Source organism: Myotis daubentonii, chromosome 3 (assembly GCF_963259705.1).
Source record: "Myotis daubentonii chromosome 3, mMyoDau2.1, whole genome shotgun sequence".
Lineage (NCBI taxonomy): Eukaryota > Metazoa > Chordata > Mammalia > Chiroptera > Vespertilionidae > Myotis > Myotis daubentonii.
In genome coordinates, this window is record NC_081842.1 from 129,701,243 (window position 1) to 129,716,244 (window position 15,002).

At 46.8% G+C, this 15,002-nt stretch overlaps 1 protein-coding gene across 11 annotated transcripts in view; it reads left to right on the top strand.

Moving 5' to 3' along the window:
* Positions 1-15,002, top strand: part of RREB1 (ras responsive element binding protein 1) — a 145,653-nt gene that overhangs the window by 47,306 nt on the left and 83,345 nt on the right. Inside the window, exon 1 of one of the 11 annotated variants that reach the window (XM_059688541.1) lies at positions 12,668-13,487. The exons of the other annotated variants lie outside the window; for them this stretch is intronic. The gene's annotated coding sequence lies outside the window, so the exon portion shown is untranslated. Of the gene's footprint in view, positions 1-12,667; positions 13,488-15,002 lie in introns of those variants that run through there. 11 annotated transcript variants of the gene reach the window in all.

A 15,002-nucleotide genomic window follows, 5' to 3' on the forward strand; every position in this document is an offset into this window, starting at 1 on the left:
CTGAGCATATTGCCCCTAATAGATAGTGCATAAGAGGCTCATATTTATAGAATGAACTAGTAATCAAGTGCTAGGCACTGTCTATAACTAGATATAAATTGGGGGAGAAAGGGAGGAGAGCAGTTACATATCTTTTTGTTTTTGTTGTTAATCCTCACCTGAGGATATTTATCATTGATTTTTAGAGAGTGGAAGGGAGGGGGAGAGTCTCAGAGAGAGAGAAGCATGGACTGGTTGCCTCCCGCACATGCCCTGACCAGGACCAGGGATCAAGCCTCGAGGATCGAGCCTCCAACTGAGGTACATGCCCTTGACAGCAATCAAACCCAGGACCCTTCAGTCTGCAGGCCAAAGCTCTATCCACAGAGCCAAACTGGCTAGAGCTAGTTTCATATCTTAAGAAGGAACGCAGCTTGATTATTTTCTTTCTTGTATATTTTGTTAAATAATTTTTAATTACAAAAATCAACTGTACAGTGACATTAAATTGCTTTTATTGTTTTGAAAATCACCATATTCCAGTGATACATATCTCACTTCAGGTTGCATTTTCCAGACTTTACCCATATATTATTAGAACATAGAATGCTTAAATGTACTCACTTGCTTTTTAAACTTGATCTTATTTTAAAAATGTTTTCTCGTGTTTTCATACATTGACCTTCACGTTTGAGGTGGGACCAGGCCTGAGCAGGTTTTGGGTAGATGGGGCAGGGTGGTGATGACTCACCTGGGAGAAGTCAGTCTGCTTTAGATGTCCCTCTGTTGTTGGTTTCATGGGTTGTTTCCCTTTATACATTGAAACTCTGATAAACACCTGGAAGAATGAAGAATCATAGCAAAGTAAGTTACTCCTGGGATCAGCTTATGATCCCCTCCCCTGCCTGCAGGTGAAACCGTACTGGGCTATCTTTGTTTCTGCCTTAGGGCTTAAAAGTCCCAAGGACCAAACCCAACAAGGACTACGATCTCGTAATCCAGGTTACTGGGAAAAGAAAAACTACAATAAATGCTGTGCTGTCCAGTACAACAGCCAAATAGCTGCTGACCATATGTAGCCATTTAAGTTTAACTTAAACTTTTTTATTTTTATTTATTTATTTATTTATTTATTTTTTATTGCTTAAAGTATTACAAAGGGTATTACATATGTATCCATTTTATCCCCCCGCCCTAGACAGTCCCCTAGCCTCCCCTATCCCCCAGTGTCTTATGTCCATTGGTTATGCTTATATGCATGCATACAAGTCCTTTAGTTGATCTCTTACCCCCCTACCAAGTTTAACTTAAACTTAAGTAAAAATTTAAAATTTAGTTCCTTAGTCACATTCACCTTATTTTAAGTGCTGACTGGTCATGTGTAGCCAGCAGCTACCATATTGGACAGCACGTATAGAGACTGTTTTCATGTTATAGAACTTTCAGCCGGACAGCTTTGCTCCAGAACATATCAATTCCACAAAATGTTTCAGCTCAGTGTCTAACATGTTAGTTTTATGTAGTAGACTCTTTGAAAGTTAGAGGACAGCCGAAACCGGTTTGGCTCAGTGGATAGAGCGTCGGCCTGCGGACTGAAAGGTCCCAGGTTCGATTCCGGTCAAGGGCATGTACCTGGGTTGCGGGCACATCCCCAGTGGGAGGTGTGCAGGAGGCAGCTGATCGATGTTTCTCTCTCATCGATGTTTCTAACTCTCTATCTCTCTCCCTTCCTCTCTGTAAAAAATCAATAAAAATATATTAAAAAAAAAAAAAAGAAAGTTAGAGGACAGATTTTGTTCTTGTTTTATATTTTGTAAAAAATTTTTGTAGACTTTAACCTTAAGTTTAGGCTTTTTAAGCACTTTCCCCCATGTGAGCTGCGTATGATGGTCAGCCTTCATTAGCAGTTTTCGTGGTTTGACGATGGTGCGTATGTTTACAGGGCCGCATGTGTTATGTATTTTGTAATCACAAGTGTTTCATCTTCCTGGGCCTGGGAGACCCTGGCCCTCCTTTCCCATCTCCACCAGGACCTTCTTTTCCTTTCTGCTCCTTCTGTCTATGGACATTCTTAGGTTTTCTTTTTAACAGAACTATCTTAATCCTACTTCTCCATACCCTGTCCCTTCCTGCTGTATTCTCTCCTGTGTGGGGAATTTCTTCTGCATCCCTGTTAACTGCCTTGCCACTCATTCTGTTGGTAATGCAGGAAGCCCAGCATCTCTCTGGCCCTCATTCCTCACAGCCAGGTTGGTCCCTTGGTGAAATTTTCTGGACCCCTGTACTCTTTATGTCTGTCCCTTATATGGTATTGCAATAGCCTCCTGACGGGGCATGTGGCTCTCTAGTCCATCTTCTAAACTGCTGCCCAGAGTTTTTAAAAATATGAATGTGATTATTTTACTCTGAGGTTTAAAAAAATAAGTGTGGGACCCTTCAGTGGGTTTCTATGGCCACAGGATATAAAGTTTATCCTGTGAGATGGAACCTTGACCTCTGCATAATTTTACCAGCCCATCTTTGCCATTTCCCGCATTCCACTCTCCCTCCTTTCACACATGACTGGTATAGTTGGGTCTCCCAAAGTCTTTGTTTTCATGGGTCAGAAACCTAAGGCAAAACTTTTATAGTTAGACATGGGATTGCTGCTTCTTCCCCCCCCCCCTCCCCACCCCCAGTAAGCACATTAAAACAGTCTCCACCATCTACTTTGTCATCTCATTTTAAAAGGGCATTTTAACCTTAAAAAAATAATAAGAATTCAGCATTGTGAGACTCTCAATGAATTTTTTCATTTCACCTGAGAAGAGTGAAAATAGACATTTAGGAGCTGATGTTTTTGCAACACTGTGCTCCATCCAGATGTACCTCTTGAGTCTCCAAACCTTTTCCGCGTGCGTTTCCTTCTAACTGGAATGCCCCGTCCTCTGAAAGCCGCATCTTTCCTTCAAGCTCAGGTTTGCCTTTGCCCTACTGCAGCGATTTCCAACTGGTGTGCCACAAGAACTTTTGAAACACACAGTACCTGACTATTTAGTCAGGGGCACTGACCTCTTTCCCTTAGATTGTCAAATAAAAAAATGACAACAGCCAACACAACAGCCATCCAGTGTGAATGAATCAAAATTATACCTTTTTTTTTTTTTTGGTCAAATTTGCAAAAAATATATTTTTTGGTTTGCTGCAGAATTTTAGTAGTTTATGTGTGCCATGAGATGAAAGGGGTTGAAAATCACTGTTCTACTGCCCTCATGTTTAATGACTTACCTTTGGGGAGCCTTGCAGTCCTTAAAGTGTTTGACTCATAATCCATTTCCGTTGGATTGGAATTTAGCTCTTTGTGTCAGGTCTCCTTTGTCTCCCCAGTTGAGGGTCAGCCTTTGAGATACCGGCTCTGTCATTCACTTCTTGGTGGTTCTAACATCTGAGACAATAGATGATGCCCAAGGAAGATCGTCATCCTATTTCAGGTCTTCACATTGATACCAAATCTTGCCCTATGTCAAGGGTACAAAAATGGTATAGAACATCTTAAGCAACTGTGTTTAACCCTCGCAGAGAGTACACGTTGTTCTGCGCGCTCTCCTAGGCTTTGGTTTGAGCGCACTGAAAGCAGCAGGATGGCCCTGGACCTCAAACTGCAGGAAACTAGAGAGACCCATTTCTGAAATGAAACCTGTTTGGTAGCTGAAGCCACAGAAATGATAAGTACAAAAAGTTGTTCAAGTTTTAAGGCCTAGCAACTTGGATGGATTAATGTGTTCCTTTGTTTTCTCTTTCTACAAGCTAAAAAATTTAACAGAGCATTTGCCTAATGTTGTGAATGAGAATAATATTTGACTATAAATTTGGGTTGTACAGAATATATGAGTAGCACGGTTCTTTCGAGATGTCTATGTAGAGTAGGCAGAACCAGAATTACTTTCCATATCTATCTTCCAAATTCTCACCCCATTACATGAACACTGGGTAGTAGGGTACAAAAGAAGCCGTCATCACAATTAGTAGTTTCTGTGGGTGAAGCCTTGCAAGGATTCCTGCCTTGGCCAGAGCACAGCATTAGGGTTAACTACAAGGAGCAAAAGTACGCTAAGGGTTTTTCCTTACATCCTGCAAACAGCATTTTCACCATGGCCAGGTAGCAAATTGTTGTACAATCCGTTAGATCTTTTTTTCTCCCTTAGGAAAATTCTGTTTCCAGATTGGGAACATTTCAGGATGTCACTGGTCTTTAATAGAGTTATGGAGAAGTGTCAGTTACAATTCCAAATCTGTGAAGCAACCAGGGCCACTCTCTTGAGTTGTATTTTGAATTCTGCGTTTTGCTTGTGGGGCTGGCAGAGTGTGAAGTTGGGTTTGTGGGAACATGTGCCTGGGTGTAGTGGACTGCTTTTTCTTTCCCGAGTTGTAATGAAGCATCTTAAAGGGCTTTGGAAGTTTCCTCAGGCATATTTAGTGAGCACGGTAGATGCCGTTGTTTCGCAAGTTTTCTACTTTCTTTGTCTGTACAGGTTGTTCCTGACTTCATGGCTGGGAGGAAATTGAGGATGTTGAAGAGTGCTTGCTGTTTGGCCAGTGGGGCTGAACCGGTTAGCTGGCTCCCGTTCTCAGATGAGCCAGTGACAGGGCCAAGTCCTGTGGCTATAGGAGAGGGGCCACACACAATGCAACGTTCTAGGTTTTGCATGGAGACAGTGTGGCTGCTCAGGTCTCTGATCACCCTTTGTTACTCCATTATCTAGCATCATTTAAAAAAAAAGAGAGAGATCCTAAAAATGTTGGCTCCGTTTTTTTTTGTTGTTGTTTTGTTTTATCGGCTTCGTTTTGAAGTGTTGGCATAGAGACTGAAGTTGTGGATTTAATCTGTAACCTGGTTTCTGTCACTTACTTGCCACCATTTTCTCCACAGCCTTGCCTTTCCATTGTCGTCATCTCCAATGTCATTACTCCATTGCTTCTCTCTCACCCAGCCCTCTTACCTCTGAGATTTGAGGGGTTCAAGGGTACTTAGGCAAGGACATTTTTCTTTTGAATTGACTTTAGAAAGATTCCTTATACTCCAGAAAAGGAACACTGGGGGACTGTAATTTTAAACATCTGGTCTTATCACTCTCTGAACCCGTTAACCTCACAGATGCGGTGTGATGCCAAGAAAATGCAACTCCTGACCTTGAATGGCAGGGAGTCAGGGTCCTCTGCTCTGATGTGTCACCTCCCTGTGGCCGTCACATCCCTTAAGTGGCACACAGCCCCACAACTGCCTTGATTAAGAAGTGGAGTTTGATGCTATTTTCGATCCTGGATATTCACGGGAGTGCTCATAGCATTAGGCAGGTGGAAAGGGCTTTTGACACCGGACCTAAAAACATGCCAGCATTCCAGCATAGTTGAATGCATACGCCGACTCAGGCCTGGGAGGGACATCAAAGATCATGTCCTCATCACTGTGCCGAGGAGGGGACCATTGTATTCCAGGCCATTTGCTTATGCAAGGAAGCACATGGTGTACTGTTTGTTCTGTGCTCCGTTGGTTAAAGGGTGTTATTAAATGCTACTGAATTATTTCAGTGCTGTAGTATAAACTCAGAGTTTACTTGAGCTACCGTAACTAACTTCTGGGGTATGTGGACTGTGATGAAGATAGCGCTTAGGTTTGCTGCAGACGGAAAGTTAAATAATGTAGGTGAGCCCGGAAAGTGAGTTCTCTTCCTTGGAAGTGGCCAAGCCTCTCCCACAGTGAGGCACGGGGAGTGCTGGTACATTGGACTTGGAGACTTTCAAAGTTGGAGCTGAAATGGATGCTGGGTAGGTGTTGCTCGGGCATGGTTCCAAGGTTCTGGAGGCCAGTAATATTTTAAACAAGTTAAACAGCCCCTCTAGGCAAGCTGCAGGAAATCCAGCCCTTGGCTTGGTGTTGCTGCGTGGTCAGCGGGAGATAAAAGTGTGGACTGTTGGAGGCAAGGCCCCTCCTATCAGTGGATGGCAAACTGTTAAGGAAAGATAAAAGGAAAGAGCAGGGATGTTCTTTTTGAACAACAGGAGGGTGCCTTTATCACAGGCATTCAAGTAAAATGAAGGGGGTGAGCAAGAGGTCCTCCGCTTATGATTGCAAATGCACTAAAGCAATTTCGTGCCATGAAAACATTGGTAGGGGCCAGCCTTTTTTCACCCAAAATAGTCCATTTGACAGAGCGTTTGCATTACATACAGCTGAAGAAATGGGCCTGCGCTTGAGTTTTCAAAACTTGGTGCTCCAGAGATTTTCCCTGTGCAGTATTTGACCCACAGGGACCTGGTGGAAGTGTCAGGCTGTCCATGGGCCGAACAGATGAACAAAACAGCCCCGCACAGCAAGCGATCTTGCTGGTGGGAACGCAGGCCAGCTTTCTGTTACTTGGATGAACTCTCACGCAGGTACCAGAGGTTATGGGAAGGGGACCTGTCCGACTGGTGTTGATCTCCCCTTTTAGATTTTCCATCCTGTTCTTTATAACTGGCAGGGATGGGTGGGGGAAGCATTTAGGAGCTTGTAGACAGGTATCTGTTTTTCAGGGTGGGGTTTGTAACATGTGAACCCACATTGAAAGGCCTGGGCATGGTCAGCGTCCTGTGTAATTTCAGTCAACCCGCAAAAGGACAGATGTGCCTTGGGCACATTATGCTTGTTTCAGACCCTGCTGGGCGGGGGCTCAGCCCTTTGTGCTGGTGTAGCAGCAGTGCAGTTAGCTACCCGAGGGGGTGCAGTGGTTCTGAACTAGTCACCCTCCACTCACCAGGTCAGGGGAGGAACTGAGAGGGCCCTAGTGCCTCAGACTTCCTCTGCTGGTCAGCTCATCAGTGCTGTGGGTGGGGACAGAAACCTGCCCACGTGCCACCTTCCCTCCAACGCCCGTCCCACCCCACAGTAGCTTTTGGGTTTTTCTCAGTTTACTTTAAGAAAATCCATTGGCTTGCTAGTGTTTTCAATTGGTTGGCTTGTGATAAACACTCATCCCCCACTTATATCTTGGAGTATTTGTTTTTCTTCATAGATACAGTGGTGAATAATTTTTTTAGAGGGGGGGGAAAGGTCATCCATTAGAAGGCATAGAGGGCAGGCCATCCAGCACCTGGTAAATGCACCCAGCACGCAGTCATTCTCAGCTGACGGTCTGTAATGTCTGGTTACCCACTGTGAAACTTTGACCACAGCTGACCGCTTTTCCAGTGGGCGAGGAAAACTCATCTCCTCCTTTCACTGCCTTCTCTGAGCTATTAGGGTAGAAGCATTTCAATCAATGCTGTCTTTTACAAAGCAATTTTGATTTTATAAAGGCTGTGGTGGTGCACACCCTGAATTCTGGGAATTTAAAGCCCAGATCCTAGGTTGACCACCTGCCCTAGGGGCACTTAGCTTGCCTTCCAGCTCTTCCTCGGGAGGAAAGTAGAGAATCCTGTTTCTGCAGCTGCTGACCCTTTACCAGAGCATGTCACAAAGGCCAGCCACAACCCCGGGGCCTATGAAAGAGTTGCAGGATATTGCCTAAAATTGTCAGCAAACTGCTACTGAACTTTACCCCAGCTTCCTCCCCTGGGCTGTAAATGTGACCAAGGCACCAGAGCCACTTCAGAGTAGTGTCCAGGACAGTCCCATCACTGTGGTCCAGTTGCCTGGGATTCTGGGTGCTGGGTGTCAGCTGTGCTGTATGGAGTTCTACAGCCGGGAGGGAAGAGGTGTGGGAGCGTCTGGAAGAGAGCCTCGTCCTGTGGGAGCCAGCAGTGGGACCTTCCTTACTAAGACTGTGTGAAGTTGACCAGAGTTTGTTCAGCAGCAAACTGAAACAGGAGGGGTTTTATTTCCTGCTCATCACAGCATGTTCTACTCCTTATTGTCAATGGGATTGCATTTGTGATAAGCTAAATTATATTTCTATTTCATTGTTAAACTTAGGGGTTGGAACCGAAATTATTTTAAGATCATCAAACTGGCCCCTGCCCTCAAAGCATTGCAATCTGATAGGGGATCCCGTGGATGAATCAAAAGGCTGGGGAGAACTGGCCCAGAGGCTAAATAAATTGGAATGTAGGGAGATAAAGAGCATAAGATCAATAGCTCATCCCGGGGGGTGCTGGACCATTTCTTTGTTTTGTTTTTCAAATTGTGAGATAAAGTTTTATTTAGAAATTTACAGAGGTAATAGAAGAGCCCTTGGAGCTTAGGAGGGAGAAGAAAGGTAACTTAAGCACCTAGGGGAAGAAAACAGGGCCGGGAAAGGCATGGGCGTGCTCCCCAGAGGAAGAGTGCACTGTAAAGCGTTTTAATTCCTTTGATTGATTTCTGTACTGTAAGGTATGGCGGGCAGTTATTATTAGCTTCATTTTTCTGGATGAGAGAACTGAGGCCAGAGACTTAAAGTTGCTCCGTTGGCGGCCAGCGGAGTTTCTAGTCCAAGATTTAGACACCTCAGCAAGTGCTTTTTAAGTTATACTACCGTGGTCTGTCCTCTGCTGCACACTTTGGAATCTTAGGGTATTATGGACACGGGACCATCCTTTTAGAAGCCCAGAATCTAGACGTTAGAAGAATGATCTGATTTGGTCTCCCACCCAACTGCAGGATCCTCTGCTTTAATATCCCAGGGACAGCAAGCTCACTTTTTATGGGGCCTCATTCCATGATGGGCAGCTTTAATTGTTCAAAGCTCTGGTGTAAAGAATTTTGGAGTCCCAGACCTGCTTCTTTGTGTCTCTTTCCCAAACCTCATTCCTGCCGTTGTGGACACATGGGAAGGGTGCACTCCTATTCCACACCCCAGGCTTTCAGGTGTCTGCAGCCAGCCTTGCAGGTCTCCATTTCTTTATCTTCAATGGGCTGAGCATCTCTAGTTCCTTCAGACATTTCTTATTTTCCCTCTGACTTGGTTCCCAATTCTCTAGTTCTCCAATCACCCTTCTCTGAATGGGTTTTTAATGGTCCTCTTTGTGATGCATTAGAAAGTACAAGAATTTTAGCCCTCCCCCTTAACAGCTGTGTAATACCCCGCAAATAATCTAATCATTACCTTACTAGAGGCCCAGTGCACGGATTTGTGCACTGGTGGAATCCCTCGGCCTGACCTGCGGGGATCGGGCTGAAACCGGCTCTCTGACATCCCCAGAGGGGTCCCGGATTGCGAGAGGGCGCAGGCCAGGCCAAGGGACCCCACCAGTGCACAATTGGGGCCGGAGAGGGACCCCAAGAGGGCTCCAGGGCATGTCTGGCCCATCTCACCCAGTCCCGATCGGCCGGATGCCAGCAGCAAGCTAACCTACCAGTTGGAGCATCTTTCCCCTGGTGGTCAGTGTGTGTCATAGCAGCTGGTTGAACGGTCAGACACTGGTTGAATCTGACCACATCGGATAAGATTTGGGGAAGGATTTGGGGATAAATGTAAAGTGCCTAACGAATTTTCTGACTCAGTTTATGTCACAAATAGTCTGTGACCCCTAGTTACTGGGAAATGGACATACACTAGACTTCTGATACACTCTGACTTAAATTCCGTTTTCTATTATAGTAACATCTTCTTTTCTGTTATTTATTTATTTGTTTTTAATATATTTTTATTGATTTCAGAGAGGAAGGGAGAGGAAGAGATAGAAACATCAGTGATGAGAGAGAATTATTGATCGGCTGCCTCCTGACAGGGATTGAGCCCGCAACCCAGGCATGTGCCCTTGACTGGATTCGAGCCTGGAACCCTTCAGTCTGAAGGCCGATACTCTGTCCACTGAGCCAAACCAGCTGGGCTTCCTTTCTGTTTTTAAACTCCTCAGGCAGGGAGTGATGTGGAGGCCTCTCCCCACCCTTTTTGATAAGCCCACAGAGCAGATCCCAGGGTGGGGTGGGCTGTGGACTTAAAAACTCAATCCCCTGCAGGACCCTCCTCCTGAGACTTCTGCCTGAGCCTGGAAGACCCTTCCCTGCCCTGGGGGTAGGTGAGGGTGTGGTAGGCCCTCTGCCCAGCATGGGTGCTTCCTTATTTAGGCTCCCTTGGCTGCCCACCTTCTTCCCCACCGGCTTCTTTGGCAGAATAGAGAACCATACAGGTTTCTGCTAAGTTGGGCAAGAAGGTGATGAAGTAACCAGATCCTGGTGGCCTGGCAGAAAAGCAATGTTTAGGAAAAGACTGGCTCACCTGGGGAGAGGGCCATGGCCCTTCCCAGAAGAGCAGGGCCCAGGGTGACACATGGATGCCATGTGGCAGCTGTGTCTTGGTTTCGTGAGTCTGGCAGTAGTTAGTTCCTATCAGTAAGACCTGCCCCCAGGAGAGCTGCAAGGACTGGAGTCTGCTTCTTCATAGTCTTATTTACAGACAGAAGAGCTTATAATCAGGGCTTTGCTCCTTTTCCTCCATCTGAGGAAGCCAGGTGCCCTTAGAGATACAGGAAGAAGAATGGGGTGTCATAGGATAGTTTTATCTAGCACATACCAGAAAAATCTCTTCACCTTTCCAGCAGTTCATATTTTAAGTAGTGAATGGAATCTGACTTCATAGAGACATTTGGTAAGCAAAAACCCTGGCTTCAAAATCAGCCCTTGCCTCTGCTGAAATTGTATGCACTGTAACAACTAAAATGCCCAAATTATTTCTAAGGGAGAAACTGCTTCCAGCATGGAACCTGTCACTCTCCCATGAGCCACTCCTTCCCCCTCTTTCCTGAATATCAGTGTCCCTTTACCCACGACAGAGAGCCGAGCCTTTTGAGAGGGTGTGTCAGCAGCTCATGGTGGTCCTACACCCACTGCTCTCAGCGGCTGGGATGAACTCAGTTTCATTTTTCTTCCTCCAGCTGTGAGTCCCATTAAGACACAAACCACAGTAGGTGGTGAGGTACTTCTGAGGCCCAGGCGGAACCATGCAGAGGCCTGCTTTCATTGGGGTTGTCCTCCGGGACTCCCCTTCCTCACCCTCCTCCTCACCCTCCCCGGTGGGACCAGGCCTGAACGGGCAGTCGGACATCCCTCTCACAATCCAGGACTGCTGGTCCCCAACCGCTCGCCTGCCTGCTTGATTGTCCCTAACCGCTTCTGCTTGCCAGCCCGATTGCCCCCAACTGCCCTCACCTGCAGGCCTGGTCCCCCCCCAACTGCCCTCACCTGCAGGCCCGGTCCCCCCAACTGCCCTCACCTGCAGGCCTGATCACCTACAACTGCCCTCCCCTGCAGGCCATCTTTGACCACACGGGGACCGCCATCTTGCGTGTTGGAGTGATGGTCCATTTGCATATTACCGCTTTATTAGATAGGATTATAGTAAATAAAGCTGAAGTCAGAATCGGTGCCTTGGTGGTTATTCTGAGAGTGGCTCCTTCCAAATCCTGACGGAAGGACGTTTTTCGGGGAGATCCGTGGTTTTGTGCTGCCCTTTGTCCAGAATGGTGGGAAGAAGAGCGCTGGCTCCCCAGGCTGTGCCACGGTCCCCGGGGAGCTGGCACACGGACGCAGGCGAGTCTCCGAGGCAGCAGCCCCGGCCAAGGCCCACGAAGCTGCATTTTCAGAGCACATTTAAGGTGCACCACATAGGGACCTCCGCGCATTGAGAATCGCGCTTCTGACAAAGGTCTGCACCTGCTGGGTGGCTCTGCTGGAGGGTCAGTGGCCGGTAACTTCTCACCTGGGACTGTAAGAGTTCCTTCCTGTGGTGTTGGCTTAATTTTGGGTCTGTGCACTTCTGGCTACTCACTCCCCACATCACCAGAGCTTCCTCTTGCTCCAGGTGTGCATTCCACGTTCACGGAAGCAGAGGTGGCCCGGAGTACATGGGTCGCTTCTGAGCTCGAGCTAGCACCGGGGCTCGGTTGGATTCAGCCATTGGACAGGACTGGGCTGTGTGGCTTCAGCAGGGCCTGGGGGCTTCCTTCCCGTCTCCTTGTCTGGGTGCCTCTAGAGCGCAGCGGCGTTGGATGTGGAGTTCCCCATCCCCTTGTGGCAGACTCCTGCCCTGTGCAGTGAATTTTTAGTCTGAGGTGGAAGTCCAGCCCTGTCCTGCACAGAGAAGAAGGCAAAGGTGAAGGTGGGAGGGGAGAACTCCTTTTACCTACTAGAAACTGGAGGAAATGGGAGGCCAGGCACTGAGCAGCCTGGAAGGGCAGAGATGACTCAGAATATGATTGTGAGAAGTCAGAGAATGTGACTGAGGGGAACACATCTGTTCTCTCTAGCCCTGTGCTAGGAGGTGCAAATTTTGTGCAAAAGAAACTTAACAGAGATTAGAAACTGGATTCACGTTGCTCTCCCCCCATGATCTTGGGGGCACGTTGCTTAACCCCAACACCTTAGTTGTCTCATCTGTACACCTAATAGACTGTTATGAGATGAAAGCAGGCGACGTAGTATTCAAAAAGTATTAGCTGCTCTGGCCGGTTTGGCTCAGTGACTAGAGCATTGGCCCTCAGACCGAAGGGTCTCGGATTCGATTCCTGGTCAAGGGCACGTACCTCAATCGCGTGTCACATCCCGCCCCCATTTGGGCAGTGTGCAGGAGGCAACCAGTCGATGTATCTTTCTCACATCAATGTTTTTCTCCCTTCCTTTCACTCTCTCAAAAAATGAATGGAAAAAATATCCTCGGGTGAGGATAAAAAAAGTATGAGCTGCTGCTATTATTTCAGAGTTCAAGTTTGGAACTAAGAATGGGGTTAGTGGGAATCTAGTAGTAGAAAGTGGTCCCTAAGGGATGGGGTGGGGAGAAGAATGTTCAGAAGAAACTGAACAGAGAGTAACCATGGGAACTTGTGGGCAAGAAGGCCAGAAGGTAAACTGAGGGCAGAGCATGGAGGGCTTTCACTGGCAGGTTAGAAAGTCTATTTTCTGCAGTCTTGAGGCAGAGGTCAGAAGACAACCCACAGGGAGGCTCTTGTGCCTGGTTATAGGTACAGTCCCCCCATCCCTGCACACTTTGTTTTCTTGAACGTGGGCCAAGAGGTCGTCCCCCTCTTCTTAGGGGTCCCCTTGAGCAGCTCTGAGTGCCTGATTGTGCAGGGCCTGCTCAGTGTGACACTCGCTGGCCCCGTTGGGCCAAAGCTCATGTCAACAAGGGGGGAGGGTGACTTGCATGGGTGTCGCCCTATCCAAGGCATAGAGTGCACCCTAAGCCAAGAAACACATCCATTTCCTGGAACTCAGAGCCGTCATTGCAGCTGTCTTGGGCCTCAGAGCACTCGTGAGGCTATCCTGGTTAGAGGAGATGGTTTTGTCCTGTGCTTGGCAGGCAGGGGAGAACAGGCAGTGCCATGCTGCGACATCTAGTCTGGCTTGGTTCTGTCCCAGCTAGCCAAGACGGGAAGGTTTCCTTTCTGCCTCAGCCTATCCTTCCGGAGATGTTCTTGCTGCTTGTTAAGCTCCATAGCAGCTCACAGCATCTTAGTACCTGAGCTCCTCTGAAACTCTTTTAGCCTTTCCTGGTTGGATGGGACCTCAAGCAAAACAAGCTCAGCACAGCAGCTCTCCCGGTTTGGTGTTTGGTGGTGTTGTAAAGCTCAGTTATGTGCGTATGGGGCTGGGGGAGGGTGGGGGGGGCGTCTTCTGTCATCCCAGGCATCTAAACTTAGCCATCTTTCCTGGGGGCCTTGGGAAAGATTTTAGATTCCACCTTAAGAATCTGTAGGGTTTCTAGAAGCTGGATAGCTTTGTTTCTAGAGCATTTTCCATCTTCCCATCTCATTGCTATCTCTGGGACCTGGTTCTTTCTGTTTTTACATAGCATTGTCCCTTATCTCCTCAGGGGTGGGGGCTAACCTTATCCCCCTCATCCTCACAGATGGAACTCTGCCATCTCCAAGTCATCCTGCTTCCACTAGACCTGGGCAAGGCCTGTGTGGGAATGCAAGCCAGAAACTCAGCATCTTCCCTTTGGGGCCGGAGCCTCCCCAGCCTGCTTATTGCATTTCCCCTACAGGCATCATCTAGGGCACAGCCTCCCTCACTGCTTTTTTTTTTCTTCCCCTTGAGGCAGTGTTGATAGAGGTAAGGGGTATCTTGAGTTTTCTTCCAAGAACTGTCCTGTACTTTTCCGCTCTCTGAGTTCTATGAATCCCTCCTGCCTGGTGGAACCCAGAGTAAACAGGGTGGTGACTCTTATTACTCAGCTTGGTTGCAAGACATTCTCAAAATTCAAATCATTTACATCCAGAATCAGAGGATGGAAGTTGCAAGGTCAAATCTGTCAGGTTGGCCCGTTCCTCCCCTGAGTTCCCAGTGTGTGCTGAGAAGTTACAAGTATCTTTTTTAATTGAGGGGAAGGGCATATGTCCAAATTTTGAGACTCTTAGTTATATTTTGAAATTTTTTAATTCCAGAGACTTGTTTCTGTGTGTTTCTACATATAGTTTACTTATTTAGAGATCTTGATGGTTCCTAGAAAAAATTATGGAGCCATTTCTCTCTATACTTTCTTCCTCATAAAAATGTGCCATTAATTAAAAACGAATAACAAGAAAACCTTGCTTGTTTTTTGTTGTTGTTTTTACAGTGTTTAATTTCATCCTAGGCAGCTTTAAGTTTAGATGGGTGGGGATGATATAAAAGGATGTTTTGTTCCTATATTTCTGAAATCTCATGGGAATTTTAATAAAATTGACTTGATTCATAGTTTAAAAGAAGGTGGGTTATATATCAAGTGAAACCAAGATTCTTCTTACTTATCCTGCAGAGGTATCTGGGATTCCTGGCCTTCCTGATACCCAAAAGAAAAAAAGAAAAGAAAAAAGGTTGAGTGTCAAGAATGTGCATGCTTCTTCTGTAGGAGGGGCCACAGTTGCATCAGATCCTCAAGGAGGGTTTTGCCTCTAAGAAACTTTGAGAATTACAGGGGAACGAGTAAGGTTCCGGTTCCCCTGGCTTGTTCAAAATGCAAAGAACTTTTCAAAAGAGAAAGGTTCAAAGTAAAAAGATGAGTAATTGAAGCAGTGAGGTGTAAAGAGAGAAACTGTTCACTGTGTCAGAAACCGTGAGGAGCTGCTTCTAACAGAAAGGGCTGGGAGGCTTCCTCCCCGCCACCCTG